Genomic DNA, 18,864 nt, shown 5'->3' with positions numbered 1-18,864 from the left:
GACTGAACAGAAAGAATTAGAAAATATAAACAGAGCTATCACAAGTAATGAAATTGAAAGTAATGTAATTAAAAATCTTCCAACAAACAAAAGTCCAGGACCAGATGGCTTCACAGGCGAATTCTACCCAACATTTAGAGAAGGGCTAACACCCATCCTTCTCAAACTCTTCCAAAAATATTGCAGAGGGAGGAAGACTCCCAAATTCATTCTATGAAGCCACCATCACCCTGATACCACAAACAGAAAATGATATGACAAAAAAAGAAAATTATAGACCAATATCACTGATGGACATAGATGCAAAAATCCTGAACAAAATATAGCAAACAGAATCCAACAACATATTAAAAGGATCATACACCATTATCAAGTGGGATTTATCCCAGGGATGCAAGGATTCTTCAATATATGCAAATCAATCAATGTGATACACCATATTACAGCTTAAGGAATAAAAACCATATGATCATCTCAACAGATGCAGAAAAAGCTTTTGACAAAATTTAGTACCCATTTATGATAAAAACTCTCTAGAAAATGGGCATAGAGTGAACCTATCTCAACATCATAAAGGCCATATATGACAAACTCACAGCAAACATCATACTCAATGGTGAAAAACTGAAAGCATTTCCTCTAAGATCAGGAACAAGACAAGGATGTCCACTCTCACCACTATTATTCAACATAGTTTTGGAAATCCTAGCCATGGCAATCAGAGAAGAAAAAGAGATAAAAGGAATCCAAATCAGAAAAGAAGAAGTAAAACTGTCACTGTTTGCAGATGACATGATACTATACATAAAATTCGGATAAAGATGCCACCAGAAAACTACTAGAAATATTCAGTGAATTTGGTAAGGTTGCAAGATACAAAATTAATGCACAGAAATCTCTGGCATTCCTATACACTAAGAATGAAAAATCAGAAAGAGAAATTAAGGAAACATCCCATTTACCATCACAACAAAAAGAATAAAATACCTAGGAATAAACCTACCTAAGGAGATGAAAGACTTGTACTCAGAAAACTATAAAACATTGATGAAAGAAATCAAAGATGACATAAACAGATGGAGAAATATACCGTGTTCTTGGATTGAAAGAATCAATATTGTGAAAATGACTATACTACACAAAGCAAACTACAGATTCAATGCAATCCCTATCAATCTACCAATGGCATTCTTCACAGAATTAGGACAAAAAATTTTACAATTCATATTATAAAAGCCCCCAAATATCCAAAGCATTCTTGAGAAAGAAAAACGGGGCTGGAGGAATCAGGCACCCTGACTTCAAACTATACTACAAAGCTACAGTAATCAAGACAGTATGGTACTGGCACAAAAAACAGAAATATAGATCAATGGTACAGGATACAATGCCCAGAGATATACCCACGCACATATGGTCACCTAATTTAAGAAAAAGGAGGGAAGAACATACAATGGAGAAAAGACAGCCTCTTCAATAAGTGGTGCTGGGAATACTGGACAGCTACAAGTAAAAGAATAAAATTAGAACACTCCCTAACACCATACACAAAAATAAACTCAAAGTGGATTAGAGACCTAAATGTAAGACTGGACACTATAAAACTCTTAGAGGAAAACATAGGAAAAACTCTCTTTGATATAAACCACAGCAAGATCTTTTTTGACCTACCTCCTAGAGTAACGGAAATAAAAACAAAAATAAACAAATGGGACCTAATGAAACTTAAATCTTTTGCACAACAAAGGAAACCATAAATAAGACAAAAAGACAACCCTCAGAATGGGAGAAAATATTTGCAAATGAAACAACGGACAAAGGATTAATCTCCAAAATATACAAACAGCTCATGGAAGTCAATATCAAAAAAAAAAAAAAGAATCCAATTAAAAAATGGGTGGAAGACCTAAATAGACATTTCACCAAAGAAGACATACAGATGGCCAAGAGGCACATGAAAAGATGTTCAACATCACTAATTATTAGAGAAATGCAAATCAAAACTACAATGAGGTATCACCTCGCACTGGTCAGAATGGCCAGTATCAAAAAATCTAGAAAGAATAAATGCTGGAAAGGGTGTGGTGAGAAGGGAACCCTCCTGCACTATAGGTAGGAATGTAAATTGATACAACCACTATGGAGAACAGTATGGAGGTTCCTTAAAAAACTAAAATAGAACTACCATATGACCCAGCAATCCCACTACTGGGCATATACCCTGAGAAAACCATAATTCAAAAGAGTCATGTACCACAATGTTCACTGCAGCACTCTTTACAATAGCCAGGACATGGAAGCAGCCTAAATGTCCATCGACAGATGAATGGATAAAGAAGATGTGACATATATACAATGGAATATTACTCGGCCATAAAAAGAAACAAAATTGAGTTATTTGTAGTGAGGTGGATGGACCTAGAGTGCGTCATACAGAGTGAAGTAAGTCAGAAAGAGAAAAACAAATACCGTATGCTAACGCATATATATGTAATCTAAGAAAAAAAATGGCAGTGATGAACATAGTAGCAGGGCAGGAATATAGACATAGACATAGAGAATGGACTTGAGGACACGCAGGGGAGGGGGAAGCTGGGGTGACGTGAGAGTAGCATCGATATATATACACTACCAAATGTAAAATAGTTAGCCAGTGGGAAGCAGCAGCATAGCACAGGGAGATCAGCTCGGTGCTTTGCGACAGCTTAGAGGGGTGGGATAGGGAGGGTGGGAGGGAGGCTCAAGAGGGAGGGGATATGGGGATGTATGTGTGCATGTGGCTGATTCACTCTATTGGGCTTAGAGGCCAGCGCAGTATTGTGAAGCAGCTATACTCCAATAAAGATCTATTAAAAAAAGAAAAGAATATGATTATATTATGATGTCATATATATGGAAATGAAACAATTATATATGGTAGTACATATTGCTATATATTATTATATTATGTTATTTATATAATTATATAGTATTATAAATTATAAATAACCTAAGTAATATAATTGAACATTCTATACTTGTTAAATATATGTAAATATGTAGTAGATGTATGCATTTATATGAATGTATTATATATGTACATATACATTAAAATATATCATGATAGTAATTTTACTCATTATGAATAATTGCCATTATGAATGAATGATATATTTATTCATTTATTTGCCTATTCATTTTTCAAGGGAAATAGCTTCTTAAATCATGATTTTAAAACTGAGAAAGAAGCCATAATCATAAACACTAGCTTTGTAACTACACTAGCTTTGTTGTTTGTTTGTCACAAACAACATTAAAATTTGAAAACGAGATAAAAATAAAAACATATATGATGATATAAATGTAAGGATTTCACAGTAAATCCTTAATATAAAGTGTTATCTTTAAAATCAATATTTAAAAACCAATAATCCAGTATAAAATTGGATAATATTTACATACCTGCTTCTAGGTGAAGCAGTTAATTTGAATACACCTGTTTACTTTCTAGCCTTACTGAATACTTCTATATGCTCATATAGGTATCCTGCACTTGTGCACTTCATAGTGTTTCTGATGTTGAATTGTAATTTGTTTTTCTTTCTTCTCCATTAGACTATTAACTTCTTTAACTTGTGGTCTGTATTTGAATCATCATTTTATCTGAATGGCCTTGCCTGGTATCTACTCTACTAATGTAAAAAAGAGAGAGAGATGAAAACGATATGAGGAAAAGAGAGAGATGGAAAAGATGAGATTGTGATGAGAAGTTATTGATCATTGTTCTTTTTAATTTTAAATGTCTTTTTAAAAATTGGAGTATAGTTGCTTTACACTGCTGTCAGTTTCTGCTGTACAGCAAAGTGAATCAGCCATACCTGTACATACATCCCCTCTTTTTTGGATTTCCTTCCCATTTAGGTCACCACAGAGCACCGAGTAGAGTTCCCTGTGCTATACAGTAGGTTCTCATTATCTATTTTATACATAGCATTGTATGTATGTCAATCCCAATCTCCCACTTCATCCCACCCCCCCCTTGGTATCCATACATTTGTTCTCTACATCTGTGTCTCTGTTTCTGCTTTGCAAAAAGATCATCTTTACCATTTTCTAGATTCCACTTATATGTGTTAATATACAATATTTGTTTTTCTCTTTCTGATTTACTTCACTCTGCATGACAGTCTCTAGGTCCTTCCTCATCTCTGCAAATGACACCATTTCGTTCCCTTTTATGGCTGAGTAATATTCCATTGTATATATGTACCACATCTTATTTATCCATTCTTCTGCTGATGGGCATTTAGGTTGCTTCCATGTCCTGGCTACTGTAAATAGTGCTGCAATGAACATTGATTGGGGTGCATGTATGTTTTTGAATTATGGTTTTCTCTGGGTATACACCCAGTACTGGGATTGCTGGGTCATGTGGTAGTTCTATTTTTAGTGTTTTAAGGAACCTCCATCCTGTTCTCCATAGTGGCTGTATCAATTTACATTCCCACCAATAGTGTAAAAGGGTTCCCTTTTCTCCACACCCTCTCCAGCATTTATTGTTTGTAGATTTTCTGATGATGGCCATTCTGACCAGTATGAGGTGTCTGAATAGAACACAAGTGAGCTCAAAATTAAAAGTATGTGAAAGTAATATTTCAGATATGCTTTTTGTTTTCTCTTTTTCTTCTTACATATATATAAGAAATATATATATATATATATATATATATATATATATATATATATTTATATATTTATATATACATATATGTATTTAGGTCCAGTGCCTAATTTACTATGCATATAAATTAGATTCTTTAGTCACTGGTAGAAGTGTACTATTGGTTTCAGTTGAATTACTTCAATTTCTGGAAATAAATGTATTTTTACATTTAAATTCAAATTGTTATTGACTTAGTTGTGATGGATTCAAAAAGAAATTGAAATAAGCCTTTAAATGTCTATCTTCCAATCTGTCCCTAATAGAACAATCTTTATTCCTGGAATTGAATCATCTAACTACTCACAACCCCTAGATACTTTTCCACCACATTTCTAAAACATTATGTTTGTATCTTCCTTATTCTAAAAAAATATATATATTCTTTAAAGACAATTCAGCATACTTTCCAGTAAAAGTACACTAAAAAATGAAGGAAATGTGTAGCATATATCAACTTGCTTGGCTATTTAGAAGTTTTTCCAAAAACATGTTTTAAAAAACCTTTTAAAAAATTATTAGAACTTCACATAGTTATAGACTGTCTACTATTTCAATTTTTTGCTTTTATTTTATCAAAGTGTTATTTCAAGACTGTTCTTTAAAATATTCTTTAAAAATCTAACTAGTTCTCTATAGTGGCCTTGGAACATGAATTATGTTATAGCATAATTCCATTTCAAATTATTAAAACTAGATATTATATATCTAATTGTAGGTATTAATTATATGCAATTATACATCTAAATACAGTATAGTAATTATTTCCTTTACTTTTTTAATTTAAAAGAACATCTTTTATATTACTTAGGGTGTCAGTATATTCATATAAATGTATGTTTCCTCTCCGTGCACAATAAATCATTTTTTTACCCTTTACATCCTTAAAAACTTTATTGTTTGTAACGAATATTTATTTGCTTGATTTATAGCAATACCATTCATAGTATATACAAAAGGAGTTCAAACAAGTAGTTTAATTTTAAAAGATGATTTTTTTCACATTCAAAAAGTGAAATTCCTTATTATATGGAAAAACATAATGTTATTTGGTATAAATTATCCTATCTAAATAAGCTGTTGAAAAGAAATCTACATAATATCTGCTTTTTCTATTACTTTATGTTTGATGATCTCCCTATTCAGAGATGACTAGGTAAAAACTCAAGTTCTTAAGGAATCATTTAATATAAATCTAACGTGTGTTAATTTTAAAAATCTATAACTATGGAAAAGAGTATCACCCAAAAAGCAAACCTCTTTTTCCCTGTGCCCCTTAATCCCATTCTCCCATTATAACCACTGTAAATGTTTATTTCTGTATTTCTTTAAATCATAGCTAGTTTAAAAGTGAATCGTCTTTGCTCCTTAAACCATAGATAAGAATTTTTGGAATTATTAATTTTCTAGCCTGGTTAAGAACAGAAGTAAAGCCTAGTTAATGGAAAATGCCAGGATTTATAATCTCATGATGTCCTCTTTGGGCTACTGTGCCTCTACCTACCTGTGCCTGTTTTTTTACACATCATATTTTTTATTATTGATTATATAGATACTATCAGAAGGTCTGAGCTAATGAGAAATATGATTTGACTAACGATTTAGAATTACTCTGACAGATTGACAAGAGATTGAAGGGACAAAGGCAGAAACAGGGAGACAAATCAGGAGACCACTGCAATAACCCAGTGGAGATATAAGGGACAGTGTCAGCAGGAGGTGCTCTGAGCTGGTCAGACACTGTATATCTCCTGAAGTTAATCCCCAAAGATGCTGCTGCTGGTTTGGTTGTGGAGTGTGTGAGTGAGACAAGAGTCGGGGATGGTTCCAAGGCCTTTGGTCTGAGCTATTAAAGGACAGAATTGCTATTTACTGGGATGGGGAAGACAGTGGGGAAAACAGCTTTGGGGGGGAAATTAGGGAATATGTGAAACTGAATATCTCAAATGCCTTTATTTATCCTGATTTTCTATTGCTAAGATACCAAATAAATACTTATATTAGGTTCCTACTGCTGTCATGACAAATTATTGCAGAAGTTTTGGCTTAAAACCACATACATTTATTATCACAGTTACAATAGTGCCAAAATCTAAGTACAGTATGATTCAGCTGGTTCTTCTTTCCTGGGTCTCACAAGACCAAAATGAAGGGGTTAGCAGGCAAAGCTACCTTCTGTATAGGAGGCTCTCGGGAATAATCCACTTGCAAGTTCTTTCAACTTGTTGGCAGAATTCAGTTGCTTGCAGTTGAGGTCTCCATTTTCCTGCTGGCAATGAGCTGAGAGCCACCCTTAACTTTTAAAGCCCTTTCTGACCTTTGCATATTGCCCACTACATTGAAACCAGAAATGTCCTTCTTTTTCACACTTGAAATCTCTCAGACTTCTCTTTCTGCTGCATAGCTCTGTGCTCAGCCAGAAAAAAAAAAGTTCTCTGCTTTTAAGGGCTCATGTGATTAGATTGGGGCCACCTGGGTAATTGAAGACCTATCTTATGATGTCATCTTAATTACATCTTCAGAATCCCTTTTGCCATGTAATGCAACATATTCACAGATTTGAAAGAAAGAAGTTGACATGAGGGGGAGAGGTCATTCTGCCCACCACACCATCCAAATGGATATTTTAAATAAGCAATCAGACATATCATGAATGGTATTTATGGGAGCAAACATTAAAAAATGGAGAGGAGAGTCATCAGCCTATAGATGGTATATCAAGCCGCGACACTGGATAAAATCACACACACACACACACACACACACAAAAAGGTAGGTAGATAGAAAAGAAAAGAGGTATAAGGACTGAACACAGTATTACTTCAGTGCTAAGAAGTTTGGCAACCAGGAAAAAATTGCAAATGAGGAAAAGAAGAACACATGGTTAGAGAGGCAGGTAAAAGACAGTACATGAGAAATGTCTCTTCTGATTGTTTCTATTGAATATATTCTCAGTGAATTAGCAAAGTCATGGGCTAAAAGGGAGGGTAGAAAAGGAGGTGTTACAGATTAGAAGAGAGAGGAAAAGGAATAAAATAGAGAACTAAGTAGAGTGGAAGTATAAATAGATTAGAAAAATGAAGCTTAATTGTTTAAATTTATTAAATCAGTTGATGACATTTAACCAGTGTTAATGTTTTATATTGCTTTGCAATGTCTCTATATTTTCAACAGGGTTTTTGCCCCATTTTAGCTTATTTATCCTTGCATAGTTCTCCAAGGATGCCTCTGAACTCTGATACAAAATGTGTCCCTTCCAATTTCTTCTGTTCTCCAAGTTTGCCCAAATGTCAACTTCTCAACAAGACCAACCACAAACATCCTCCTCGTCCCTCCTCATTTTTATTACCCTGCTCTAGTGTCCCTTATTTTCATAACACTTACTTTCTTACATACTAATTTAATTATATATTGTTCTTACTATTCATTGCCCTCCCACCCAGCTCTATAATATAAACCCTACAAGGGTAGAGATCATTGTTCACTGATGTGTCCAAAAATCCCTGAATAATGCTTAACACATGGAAGACAATTGACACATATCTATTGAACGAAGAGATAAATTTTGAGTTGCCTGTGAAGTCTCTAAGATGAGCTTGGATTACAGAATTTGGATACATATTTACATATGCACCTCTGGAGTGCATAAGACTAGTTTGGACTTTTCTATATTTTTACAAGTCATCAGTGTATTGTTACTACTTGAAGCCATTTAGATTGGTGCAAAACTATTAAACATGGAAAATAAAATGAAATCTAAGCATAAATATGGAAAGCAAAATAAAGTCTAGTATTCAATTTCAGAATTCTGGATAGCATCAGCATTTATGGATGGGAAGTGGAAGAAGACCCCAGTGACATCACATCAGAGTTATTGTGCTGAATCCTGCAGGCTATATTTCCAAAGGATATTGGTATAGCAGAGAAGTTCCATCAGAGGATGAGCAGGGCAATGAAGAGTCTAGAAACAAGTTCAAGAAAGTGTAGACATTAAGCCTGAATGAAATAAAATTCCCCAAGAAGAAAATAAAGTGGTTTAAAATTTTAGGTAAAAGGAGAACTCTTATTAGAACCAGTCGGTAATGATTCATGGGATTCAGATATGGGGTTAATAAAAGGAAGATCTTGATAGCAATTGGAGATACCCAACTATGGAAGAGGTTTCCAAATGCAGTGTCCACTATCACTGGCTGTTTGAGTTAGTGACAAATTATTGCCTGGGTCAGGGGTATTATTTGACTGGTTGAGAGTTTGCACTAAGTAACCTCTAAGATCCTTTGTACATTGTAGATTGACACCTATATAGCACAAAAGTTAGCTTTATGTAATGAGTCAACCTATCCTAATTTTTAAATCAAAACAAAACAATGCCTTAAAATAAAGCAGTACACATTTCTTCATAAGTAAAACTTATTTTCTTCTTTTTTATGCTCCTTTACGTACATGGTTTTTTGTATTTTAAAATATTTCTTTTCATTGAGATATTTTCAGCATAACATAAAAACTGCATAATCTTACATTTACTAGTATTAGTTATATAACTATAAACTGAGTTTTTCTTTCCCTGCATGAATTCTTAAAATTGGAAATGTCAATTAAATTTTACTTCAGTAAATTTGTTAAGTTGGGCAAATATTTTGCTCTTCAGTTGTGCATGTACTTTTCATAGAAATCCACCGCTTTCAAATAGCACCTATATGACTGTTACTAGCCACATAGACTATGATATTTACCCACCACTTGCATCATTCTCTGACAATCTTGCAGTAGTGGCAAATGTGATTCAAATCTGGATTTCAAACCTCCATTTTGGTAAGAATTTCTTGTGGAATTACTAACAACTCGTAGAATCAAAACAAAATAAGACATCACAAAACCCCCTGCAATTTGGCTGTGGTAATTGTGTTTTACTCTGCATTCCTATACCCATTAGCCATGAAGTTAAACTAGATTTTAAACCTTCCTTTTTTTTTTTTTTTTTTTTTACATCTTTATTGGAGTATAATTGCTTTACAATAGTGTGTTAGTTTCTGCTTTATAACAAAAGTGAATCAGTTATACATATACATATGTTCCCATATCTCTTCCCTCTTGCGTCTCCCTCCCTCCCACACTCCCTATCCCACCCCTCTAGGTGGTCACAAAACACCAAGCTGATCTCCCTGTGCTATGCGGCTGCTTCCCACTCCTTTTGAAATTAAGGTAGAATTAATAGAATCTGCTCCTGGGAAAGTGTCAAATGTGAACATTTTTTTCTAATTGTTTTAGGATCTTATCTTTGCCCATAAGGTAAGTTCATCAGCATCTGAAGCATTAAGTTCTCCTAAGCACTGTAGGAGAAAAAAGTTTTTAAAAAGTTTTCAAAATTTTGGGTGACTTTTTCTTGAATAAAATACAAGTTTCTGTTATATCTCTTACACGTGATACACTAGGCATATTTTTTTTCTTTTTTTTTTTTTTAAGAAAAATATCAGCCACAGAAAACTGAGTGATGAGCAATATCTGGGCATTTTTTTTCTTCTTAGTTCGTTAATGAAAAGGTTTTGAATCTTCATGTGCCCAGCATTGTGGTGAATCCTGGGGAATTGAACATGACTGCCTGAGGAGTTAAACATAGGCCATAAGCCCAGTTACTAAGAGCCACATCCTTGCTCCACCTCATCCCATCTGCCTTTACCAACTGACAAGCAGAAGAAAATAAATCTACCTGCCTTAGTCTGCTTAGTGTTCCAAATACATTAGTTAAAATGCAAATTTTGATAAAAAGACATTAAAAAAAAAGGATAAAGTGGCATGGTGAGAGATACCCTGGACACAGACATCAGTGAAGCCTCAGTCCTTGGGCAATAAGTGCAGAGTAAAAACTCTGTGCTGACTTCATGATAAGCTTCAAGGTGAAGATTGTTGGCACTTTTATCTTTCTATTGCAAGCTGCCTTAAATCATTTCAGAAACACGTGGAGCACAAATAATGGCATTATAATGTTTGTATTATATGTATCTAGTTCTAAGTAATAATATTTCTTTTTGACTATTACATTCAAAACATCAAATTCTGCCTGCCGCTCATTCCAGGAATATCATTTTTATGTGGCTCAAACTATGCGTGGCTACTAAGTTCAACTGAGCATTCCATCTTGGTTATTAAATTAATCCATCTTACTTCATCTGGAATAATTTTTTATTCACTTTTTAAAGCATGTGGTTCAATAGCAAGGATTGAAGTCAAAGATTTTTCATTTTATTGTCACATGAGATCTATTTAAAACTACTAGGCATTTAGTCTAACTTGTTTGCTGAAGCAGTATATTATGGTAGAATCATCAATTGTAACCTTGCTTTTTAAATTAACTAAGGAAATATTGTTTAAAATACAGAAAAAGTTACATTAAACAGTGCCATTCCATTCATTACAGTTGGATGTAAATTGGGCAGCAGTCATTTGAAATATTGCTGATATGTCTTTAACTCTTTTCCATTTTCCCGTTTGATATTGTGCACATCTGGAGAGCTGGCAGAAACCAGTTGTGTAGCCTGAGCGAGCCTAATGATGCCCTAGTACACTCTCTCTGTGTCTTAGCTTTTGTATAGCTTCAGCCCCCTTTAGAGAAACAATTCAATAAGCACTGTTGTTTCGAAACAGTTCAATTTAATGAACTGCTTAGAAACCCTTTTCCTATTGCTTGTTTTTATCTCTGTTTCTTTCTTAACCATCACACTTCCATCGTGAGATAAAAGTGAAATATGTTCAGTAGCTACAGCTGAAAGAAAGGCTCTGCCAAGTGGGTTCTGGATGTGCTCACTGGTACTTTTAGAAGGTTTGGATGGAGAGGCTGTAGCCTGATCAACAGTAAATGTCATCTCGGTCACAGTTTTGCCGCTGCTGCTGGCACAAAGATATTGATTCTCTACTTCCATATCTCTTTGATGTCACCTAAGAGCATTGATGCAGAAAAAAATATATATCGACAGATTTGCCCAGACATGCAGTGCAAGGTGTTTCTCTTGGTGGCAAGTGTAGCCATGGAATTTTCTTTTTATTCCAGTCTTGGAAAATAACCTGTCCTCTGATGCTATATGGTTGTTTTAGATTAATGTCGTTCAAATTTTGTGGGTGTGAGAATCTGTATAGACTCTGTAACCTGTACAGTATTAATGTTTTCCTAGTAAGAAGATTAAGTTCTTAAAACCCCCAGGACTCTAAGATTGGATTTTTTTCACTCTATTTAAAAATCTAGGAGAAACATTACTGCCATGAATGTTTCCATGTCCTTTAAAAAAAATCATAGTACATTTGGCAGAAGTTCCTGAAAAGTTTGAATTATACATAAGCTCTCATACCATAGTTTACATGGGAGCCCATTTCTGTTGAAATGCATTAGGCTTTTGGGCTTGTTTATGTTAATGAAATTGTTTTTACTGCCTCTCTTCTGCATTTTATGGACAAGCACACACCTATAGTTTTACATGTATCAGAAAATACTTTGTCAGAAGAGCCTGAGAATTTATTTATGAACACTTTCCACAGACGGGTTAAATCTCACTGACGTGCTCTTAATTTCAGGATGCAATAATTCAATGCTGTGTCTCAACCTTTGTTAATCAAGACTGCTTAGCTGTCTTTTTGCAAAACAGAAGCAAATGTTATACTTTTATTAGAACAAGCTACTTAAGAGATTTACATTTTCTCTAGTCAATGCTTAAAATCATCTTGAAGACTGAGAAATCTATCAAAAAAGATCATCCAATATAAACAGACTTGGATATTTTTATAAAACTAATTGGCCTCTATCTTGTCCTGACTGGAATTTGCACCCTGATAAATACTGAGCTGCTAATCTAGTCAACAGATGCTTAAAAAGATCCCTCGGAAGAAGCATGGCTTTTCACTTCCTACTTGTTCTATGACAAATTAAATTCAATTGAAATTTTGGCTTCTGGAAACACAGTTGAAAGAGATCACGTGACTTTCAGCTCTATATCACAACTGTCTGACCATCATTTAATCATAGGCAAGTTTTCTAAATTACTATTTGACTATGTTTTTCACATTTGTGGCATTTTGACACTAAAGCATTTTACTATTTGTCAATGTCTTCCTCTTTAAATTGAGATACCATGCTTGAATCACCTGAATTCTATTTGAATTGCCTCATGAAAGGAAAAAGTTAAACTATCTAGCAACAGAAAACAACTTGTGACCCAGCTCTATGATAGTACTGTGGTAACAGCACTATGATGCGAGTTGCAAACACTGGAGAGAAAATAAAATCTCACAGTGGGCTGTATCCCTGGAATCCCCAACATGTAATTATATCATAATAATTCATGTTTTAAGTTTCATCTAAGGGCTCATATTAAGCATTATTGGTATAATTTGCTGAAGAGTAAAATTTTAGAGACGTATATCAGGGCCCTAAGGACCTAGATACTAGTAAAGTACTGGAAATACTGTTTCTAAAGTGTTCTTCTTAATTTGTTTTTAATTAAGATTATATTATCACTATTTGATTAGATTTTGAAAACTAATGTGCTGAGAAAATTCTCTGACTTTGCAAACTCTTCAGTGTTCTCTTCAAACAAGGAAAATATGCTTGTGAGCAGTTTAAATTGACTGAAATTTATAATTCATAATTGGGCACTCCTTGGGGGTAGTCATTTTGAGATGTTCAACAATAGCATAAATGATGAACATTAATACTATTGATTTTCCAAATGCAGAATGAACTACTGTATTTTGTGGTCAAAAAGTTAACAGTGATTTCCTGAGAGGCAATTTTGTTTTCTTATTTGAAAAAAAAGCTATATATATTTTTTCTTCATTGAAATGGAATTATAAGTATATATACATGTAGATGGTGGTATAAAGATGTCGTCCATCTGGTTTTATAAACCATAGTTATGTTATCATGGATAGAACCAATTTCGAAATCATGAAAATCATGAGCTCTGATTCATCCTTGGGCAAAATAATTGTCCTCCAACATTTTTATTTTCAAGCACATAAAGAATACCCTGGTGTGAACCTTAGAGAATTATATTCTATACTCTCTAAGAAATGTATCAATAGATGTTTTCTGGAGAGGTTCATTAGTTGTCTTTCATGAGGTTGTTAATATGTTATGTGACCACTGTGGGCCATTTTGATTTGGCAACATTCACAACACAAAGCAGGAACCTATTTGCAATCATTTGGGTGACATCTTAACCCCTAGCTTGTACAGTGACTGGACACTTGACATTTGTTACACAATTAAATTAGGGTGTTTTTAATTGTTTACATTATATTCTCATAAGTAAAAATAGAAAACAAAGACAAAATTCTAAAATTATTGTAGAATTATAGAATACGAAATTGAGCCGCAAAATGAAGAAATGTAGAGTTTAATAATACATATGTAACATGCCAAATAGCCTATAAATAAATGTAAAATAATGAAGATAAAAGGGAAGAAAAAAGTTTAAATTCTGATGTGATTTTGAGATTTCCAAAACCATAGGTTATAGATATATATCTGATTATTATAAAGTAGAATTCACTGTAAGAAAACAATATATTATTTCTTCTGCAAAAGGTTGAAAGGAAATGGACAATGGCTAGCAACACTGAGCCAATAATTTTATTTCTTGATTTTGTCATTGGCTAATCAACTAGCTAAACTCATCAAATTCAGTTATCTAAATGGTGAATACACATCCATATCCAAGCGGGGATTCTCATCTAAAAGCAGTTAACAACTTAATGTCTACCTCATACTTAGAATTTATAAAGTTTAAATTTATAATTGAAAAGTTTCATTTTGATCTGGATGAAAAGATGTATCAGGAAATTACATGAGGCAAGTACCTTAATATATGTCTAAATATTACATTTAAAAAAAAATCAAAGCACTGATTAGACAATAAACCTATGATGGAAAGGTGACTTTCCCCTTGTCATTTAATCTAAATAGCCAACACCCAGATGTGTAACCCCAAAACTGGTTGTTATTATCTTAATCATATTTTCTTGATTCAAAACAACCTAATAGAGGATTTGTGGCATCTCAAGGATGACTAATTTTTAATGCTAATTCTCATTTAAACATTTTAAATCTTCAGTCTGTTAAGGAAGAAACATTTTGTAGTAGATTAAAAACAAGCCCCCAAATTAGGAATTCTAAGCTTTAAACCTCCCATCTTTGGTCTCTTTTGTGACCTTCTTGTGGTAAAGAAAAGCATAAGCTTCATAGTTGCAATATTAAGCACATATTGCGAATTTTTGTTAACTCTTTAATTGGCTGTACTGAAGAGTACTTGATAATTTCTGAATTATATATTTTTTAAAAGTCAAATCTATTAAAGTGTAATTCATATGTGACAAAATTTACCCTGTTTAGATGTATAGTTTGATAAGTTTTTGCAAATGTACACAGTCATATACTCATATTTCTATCACCCCTAATAATTAGCTCATGCTCCTACCCTTAGACTCTGGGCACAACTAATCTATTTTCTGTCCTTTATAAGCCTGCCTTTTCCAGAATGTCATGTAAATGGAAACATACAATATATAACCATTTGAGTGTGAATACTTTCATCTAGCTCAATATATTTGAGATGTATCCATCTTGCTGCACTTCAGTAGTTTGTTAGCTTTCATTGCTTAGTAGTATTGTATCATATGGATGTACAACATATGTGTTTTTAGACCAGTACTTGTGTTCTAGTTTTCAAATAGACCCTAAATATAAAATAGTGTTTTAAGAACATAGCAGGACGCTAGAAAGTTTTTTTTTTCTTTTCATGTTGTATATTTTAAGAAAGTCTTCAGAATAGAAAATTGCATATGTTCACCCTCTAAAAACATGAGCATCAGTACTTTTGTAGAAAAGCTCTATAATAAATAGAAAGTGCATAGGCTTTCTAATCAACATCAAAATTTGCTCTGAGTATGCTTAACTTTGAGTCCATCAGAAATGACTTTGGCTTGGCCACTGCCAGCGAAATATGTAATCTAATCAGGGAGAAGCTGATTCAGCACAGATAACTCCAGAAAAGACTGTCCAAGACCTTTCTGTACACTTGCAGGCATCATAAGTAAGATTTCTTGGCTCTGGCCTCTGTGTTTTTTCCAGTGCCAGTGCTCTTGTTTCTTCCCTTTGGCATTATTCCATTTTGTAGATTTGTTAAAATCTCTGGCTCAAAAATATTTTTTTCCAACTTCTTACTGTGTTTACACCTGAACTGCTAAACACAGCTACCACGTAAATATTGTTAAAGGAACAGTGATCTATAATGGCCATTTTATACCATGAAAGCCCTGAAAAACACTAGTGATCACTGCCAAGTTTGACTCTCCCTGTAGAGCCTACTGTGGGAATTACCAAGCTGAAGACTGCACACTCCAAATTAAATTCTCCAGCTACATTAAATCCACAGCTAGAGAGACTCCATTTACCTAGTTCAGCTCTATGCCAATGTCCCTTATGTTTACATGCACAGCACAGACATAATTCCTCATCCCATAACAATTTTACAATTTCAAAGAAGGATTTTCCTTCCTACTTACAGCATTAATATTACTATTTATTAGGACTGTGTAAGGCATTGACCTTGATCTGCTAAGAGTATTTTTTTACATTGTATTGATTATTGTGAATGTTTACTTATGTCACGGATGATAGAGGATATCTATCATACAACTTATGCCCCATACCACCAAAGATATGACGTTGTACAATTTCAGATTAATTCTGAAAGGCAGGTTACCTTTAGACACAGCTATTTAAATTATGGAAGTAAAGACACAATAGGTTTGGAATGAGAGAAAAACAAAAGAAGGAATTTCAGAATTTCTCAGTAGGTTGCAGCCTATAGCAATTGATAAATCCTGTGATCCCTTTAAACCCAAGAAATAAACCACTAGGAGGTTAATGATTTTGATAGACTCTTCCATGCTCTACTTTTAAAAAAATATAATACTAAATCTTCTTACCTGTAGGGAGATTGATCAATTATATATCATTGTTATCAATTAACAACTTGATAAATTTAAATTTTAATAAAAGTATTTGCATGTTATTTCCACCCTAACTTCAGGAGATTTTCTTGGTATTTGCAAAAATTCCTGATCCTACCAGTATTGTCTATTGCAACTCCAGTTTCCATGGATAACTCTAAGTCAAGTTTTATCATAGCTAAATCAGTATTAACTTCTTAAATTAACTTATTATTACAAGACTGGTGGGCATAATGAAAGATAAGGGTGGCTCTAGGAGAGAAATATTAGAGGATAGCTGATTGCATTCATGGCAATCTACTCAATGCTCCAAAATTCCCGAACAAAAATGGGACAATGGAAATGTGAAATCTGGTTTTTGTTCCTAGGTTAGCCTTGGCTTGGTAATTTTCCAAAGCATTTCTGGGCATTGTTTAAATGTGGCAAAATGCAGAGGTATATGTGTTATAGTAATATACTAGTGAATTTAGGGAATTAACAGCACATCTTTAGAAAATTCCTTAAAGGGAGAAGAGATACAGAGAGAGCAGTATTTCAGGGGAAGTATTTAATTTTGTGTTTTTTCATACATTAAAAAAACCTCAGTGAAATAACTATACATCTACATACACCACAGCAGCTTTTCCATAACCATAAAATCAAGTAGAGTGTAAAGGTTAGAAAATATTTTGCAAATTTAAAATAAAACTCAAAGGTTAAGGAAAAATGACACATGAATATTTTTGTCTAAAATATTCAAGTCAGTAATTGATTTTGGTTGAGTTTCATGATGAAATTGCTCAGTCTTCATACTGTCAAGATTATAAATTTTATTTGTACCTTTACTATAAAGTTGCTTATATATGCATACATAAGTAGAGAAATTTTTAAAGAGGAGATGAAGGAAGTCATCTTGTAAATAAGCTGATTCAGCGTATTTGCATCAAGTGTTTGACAAATTGCTGGCAGACTAAGGAGCAGAGGAATGTAAATTTAGATCTAACTAAGGCTTCCATAAATATACCAAGAGAGAAATCAAATGAGAAAACACAGTTGATATGGACATGGGCATGCTTATGTTAATAAGATATCAGGAACTTCTTGTATAATACACAGAGCACATCAGCAATGTCAGTATGTCATGCAGAATGCTTAAAATATATATCCATGCTTTATTTTTATGTATAAAAAATTGTGCGTAGGTATTTTGTCCATATTAGTTTATTAATTATTTGTATAAACATTTATTAGTGTTTAGAGTAAAGCAAAGTTATTACATTGTTTATTTTTTCCTCTATCAAGTCTATTAATTTAAAATAATTTTATAATTATTTTTAATAAGAAAACTGCTTTAACAGTAATTACTCTGTTACTCATTCTTTTCATTTTATACATTTAAAAAATGCAATAATAAATGACAAATATTAAGTAAAATGTCAGTCTTAATTAGTAAAGTATCGATATTAGTGATTATTTAATTCTTTTTTTTTTTTCAGGTAAAATTAGATATGTTAACTTAACATAAGGCAATAACATGATCTGGCTTATTGTTAGCCAAGCTGTGTCCTATAAAATATTAATAGGTGTTCCTTTAAATAATTATATTTCAGCATTTTTCTTCTAAAATTTATTTTAAATCCATTGTAAATATTATATTACACCCAGATCTTAGTTTCTAATAGTATTCTCCAAATAAAGGAAGTCAGAGTTCCTTGGAGAAATGGCTGATTCTGGGACTAAGATAGTTAATTTCAAAGATGATCCTAGAGCATCTTGTAGCGAAAAAAATCTAAGAAAATTGCTGTAAACACACACACACACAAATAATGTCAAAAGAACGAGAAACATAAAAACCAACTGAAAAAGCTCCTAAGAGCCAAAGCTAGAAAAATTTTAGCAACAAATTAAGTAATACTGGATTACAACCGGAAGTATAATACTGATATTAATAAATGACTTTATATACTGATATAAAGAAATTATTGAATAAATAGGCTAAAAAATTCCAATCCCTTCACATGGGTTAAAAAAATAATTCTAACAAAAAATATTAAAAGCAAAAATGATAAAACTCTTAGGAGAAAATACAATTAATTTAAAAAAATACTGAAGTGGGAAATATCGATATCTACCAAAACACAAACACATCTCAGAAATGATAAAGAAAAAATATTGATTTCTTTATG

This window comes from Eubalaena glacialis, chromosome 4 (assembly GCF_028564815.1).
Source record: "Eubalaena glacialis isolate mEubGla1 chromosome 4, mEubGla1.1.hap2.+ XY, whole genome shotgun sequence".
Lineage (NCBI taxonomy): Eukaryota > Metazoa > Chordata > Mammalia > Artiodactyla > Balaenidae > Eubalaena > Eubalaena glacialis.
This window is presented reverse-complemented; position numbering follows the sequence as displayed.